This window comes from Ceratotherium simum, chromosome 13, assembly GCF_057802395.1.
Source record: "Ceratotherium simum simum isolate JZ-2026a chromosome 13, ASM5780239v1, whole genome shotgun sequence".
Taxonomy (NCBI): Eukaryota; Metazoa; Chordata; class Mammalia; order Perissodactyla; family Rhinocerotidae; genus Ceratotherium; species Ceratotherium simum.
Genome location: NC_141912.1, coordinates 26711159 through 26715472, shown reverse-complemented (window position 1 = coordinate 26715472; position 4314 = coordinate 26711159). Strand labels below are relative to the sequence as shown.

General features: G+C 43.6%; 1 non-coding gene across 1 annotated transcript; it reads right to left on the bottom strand.

Moving 5' to 3' along the window:
• Positions 1 to 215: 215 nt before the first annotated feature.
• On the bottom strand, positions 216 to 288 carry TRNAT-CGU (transfer RNA threonine (anticodon CGU)). The gene has a single exon. It is a non-coding gene; the product is annotated as a tRNA-Thr (tRNA).
• Between the last annotated feature and the right edge of the window lie 4026 nt (positions 289 to 4314).

Below are 4314 nucleotides of genomic sequence, written 5' to 3'. Positions count from 1 at the left end.
ATTGTCAAGAGTTCAGATGGCGCAGCAGCTTTATTTCCATCTATTATAAAGAACCTTAGTTGTACAGTTCCCTACTTTTGTTAGCAGTACTGTCCTGTACCCTAAGAAGTTAGCGTATAGATTTGGGGAATTCATTTCTAGTTCTAGGTTTTGGTGTCAAGGAAACACAACCCTTAAAACCATCTACCATAGATGAAAAAGACAGCAAGCGTTTAAGGCCCCAGTGAGATTTGAACTCACGACCCCTGGTTTACGAGACCAGTGCTCTAACCCCTGAGCTACGGAGCCTGAGCAGCTGACTGTTTTCACTCCTATTCTAAAGGCGTTTGTATGTTCAAATCTTTAGAGTTTGTTTGTTTTTATTTGTTTCTAAAAAATTTGACGTCCACTCCCATCCCCTTTCCGACTTTCTGGACTGTGGTCAAACAAATTCCCTCACTCTCTGATAGTTTTAACATCCCCTTCAATTGGCTTTTGTCGAAGGAGGTAGTCTTGCTTTGAATCCAGGGCAGTCGAGGGGCAGAGGTTCCATGTTGACGAATAGTGGGGAATACCCATTTGCCAAGATATGGAGTTTGGGATGAGGACTACGGTGCCACTTGATTTTATTTACAGCCACGCCCTCCGCTCTGCAGTACTTTTTGCACTGATTGACGCCCAGGTATTCTAGTTCTTAGTGCCGTGAGGAAAAACAGGCGAAATCTGTCTCAAATTCCCCGATATCAATATCAGAAGACATAGACTGAAAGGTGAGGGAAAGGATGAAGCCAGCTGGAAGGAGGAAATGGAGCAAGCTCCAGGGGACAGAAGCAGAAAAGAGGCTCTCCGTGTTGTAGCCTAGTCTTTGAGGCTGAAATATCTTTTGGAGCCTCAGTCCCGGGCGTAAAGACCAGGGCCACGTTTCTCTTTCTCCCCGGGGCGTCGCTGAAATCCAAATAGAAGAGTTCTGTCCAAAGGCGCGGTGGCAAAGATATCAGAAAATTGTTAACTTTCACCCTGGTAAAGGGGCTGTGAGGGGCATCAAAAAAGCTGTTAGGGGGCTCAGCTCAGACAAACAACAACCATAATGTAAGGACACCGGGGTAGAGAAGAAACTCAACCACAAATCCTAGTTCTCCCGTCCCAAGTCAGGGCCCTGTGCATCTGAAACAGAGCAAGGATCGTTTTCCTTTCTACTTTCATGGTTTGATAGCTGGCTCATAAAGAAATTGTAGTTCTTAATTACAAACAAAATCAAAACCACCTTGACTACTGATAAATACAGGTAATTTATTAAAACAATTCAGCAAAATAAGATTCACTGTTGGAAAGTGAAGAATCCAGGCTCTGTGCCTCTATCCCAACTCTGGAATACAGGTCTCCCACCCTCCAGAGGAGAGGCCGAGAAATCTATCAGTAGCCAGCCCGCCAGCTCTCCACAGCATCTCACAGGGTGAAACGGTCCCACACTCCACCCCCCATTCCCCAAAGACATATACAGGCAAACAACGCACTTGTCACCTGGAGTGTCCTAAACGCAAATGATAGTTAAACAAAGCAAAACAAGAAATGGGCATATTAATGGAGTTGAGAGCGGGGGCAGTGAACGGAATGTGAGGTCAAGCTTATCACTGGTATCCATCCGCAGCTTCCGGAACTTCTTAGGAAGTTCCTGAGAACCGCCTTCTGCCTCCCAGAAGAGCCAGCTTGTTCAGATTCTCCAAAATCCTAAACTTGCCTCTGCATAAGGGACCCTCTGTCCTGAAGCTCGGGGATGCAGGCCCACGAAGGATCAAAAAGTCCCAACAAGCCTGTGGTTTGCAGTTTGGGCAGATTTGATCCTGGGCTTAGGTACACCTTGTTCACCTCCTGTTTTCTAGGACCTGAAGAAATGGATGACCTCAGTGAAACACAGATCTCTTATGTTCAGAGGAATCACTCAAACCTAATTTTTTTTTTTTGGTGTTTTATTTTTTGATGCTCTTAAATTATCTAAGTGAGCTCTCTTTCTTCCTCTGTCTGCTGAGATAAAGGTTTCCGATCCTTAAATGTATTCATTCAATGTAGTATTTACTAACATGTGAGCAATCATTGTGGGCTAGATACTGTGGAGGTTACTTCTCTACCTCATGGAGTTCCCAGGAGTTAAGAGAATGCCTGGCATGCATTCAAATCTCTACCACATATGGCATACGTGATAGAATATTTATCCTGCAAACACACAGTTATATACAAGTGCTTTGGCAGCTATGCAAGGGCCTGCAAGGATCAACAATTCTGGAAGAGCACCAGCCCTGATATCTCTCTTTCTCCCAACTTCAGTCTCTAGAAGTCGGCAGAGTCTTGCATGGGGAACTTACATATAGGATGTCTGGGGCAGGAAAACAGAACTGACTATCAGTTCCCGATAAAATGAGGCCTGGCCTCTTTTTCGAAGCTCTTCTCAGTGTAAGCTTCTTCAGAATTAGAAAAAACTCTTTAAAAGGAGGGGAACAGTGGTGAGAAAACAGGGGGAATGAAGGAAATGAGAATGAAGACGGGAAGGAGAGAGTTGAAGGACAGGAATTAGGAGTGATAGGCAGCCTGTACCTATGCCCAACAGTTCTGCTACCAAATCTGTTGGCAATATTCCCAAGGACGTCCTGACCCACTGCCCTTTACCAGGCCCAAATCTCTGGTTGTGAATCTAAATTTTAGAAAATAGGTCATGGTCTGCCTTTCAACTTACAAACACCACACTGATGTACTATATATCCATATAGAAAATATCACTCAGCTCTTACAGATTTTTAGGAGAAAATTGCACTTAATATTGTGGCAAAAGGTCATGAAATATCATTAAATGAAAAAAACAGAGCACAAAACTACATGACACGATCACAGTTTTATTCTAAATACATTGCACAGAAAAATCTTAGAGGGAAATAAATCAACAGGGTGGTGACTATTGGTTAACTTTTGAATTTACTCATTTTTTAAGTCTTCTAACAATTAGGTTGTAATACTTTTTAAGTTATAAAAAATTGGAAGATACTAGAGTAATATTTCTTTGTATTTGGTTTAACCTTACTTCTGATAAACATCATTTGAGGAGCCAAATGATTCAGAATTTAGTAAATGTAAGACCTGGTCCTTTGACTCTGTGACACTAACCTAGACAATTAATGTTTCTCTACTGTTGTTATTAATTTCCACCTCTTTCTAACGTAAGAAATCTTTGCCTAATTGGAATTCATTTTAACAAGTGTTTTCAGAGCAGCCATTGGGTTGATTCTCAAATTTAGGGTTATATTCAAGAGGGGAAATCACAAGTGCACGGAAGTTACTGTTCATGTCATGGACCTTGCTGCTCTTGAAGGCCCAACCTTTGGAGCACCTCCCCGCCGTGGTCAGGTGGGTAAGGCTCAGAGGTGGACTTGGGTAAATCTGGTTATATTAACCAGTGTCCCAGCAGGAAGTAGGTGACACATTCGAAGGGTGAATCTAGGAGAGATTATTGGAGGACCTTCTTATAGTTAAGGAAACCTCCAAGGATCGGAACTGTGGGAGTCTTTAGCATTCCCAGGCATTAAGGGAAAGGGGAAGGGACAGAGTTGCCAGAACCTGGCAAGAATTCTAGCCATGGGAGAGAACTCATCCACTGGGAGCTCTGCCCATGAATGAATGTATGGGAGGGACACAGCCTGGCAGGGAGTGAGTGGGAGGAATAAATGCATCTACTTCTCTCTCTTCCTGCCATCTCATTGTCTGCTGTGCCTTCCATTGGCTGAATCGAAACAGGAGCCAGGAGGCAAGAGAGCCCAAATGATGCAGCCTTCCAGGGCATAGAAGCAGAGCAGAGAATGGGTCTGGAGGGGCCAGTGGAGACTAATCGGCATACCACTGTTGTAATTGTAGTGATACCTTCCAGGAGTTGGTTGGGTCATGAATTTCTATCCTGTATAAACCTTGGATGATAGAGTATATTAGAGCTTGAGCAGCTGATAAGAAATATTTACCTCTAGACATTTTTTGTTATCCCATATTAGGAGTATAGCCATTGCAAAGAGAAATACAAATATATTTGCCACAAACTGCCATGAAGTGAGGAAGAAGGCATAGAGTACAGGTTCTTCCCTACAGATCCCAGAGAGACTGGTATGTGGACAGTTCTTCTGTTACACATGGTTGAGGAGGCGTCTGGTCGTGGGGGGAATGTGGTGGAGCTTCTGGCTTCAAACAATAGCCTGGTTCATTCCAAGCAGCTGGGTAAGGCTGCAGTGATATTTCCTGGCTCTATTAGTCCTGCTGGAGGGGTAACCCATTCTGTTTCTCTTGGGGACTTTATACTCTACA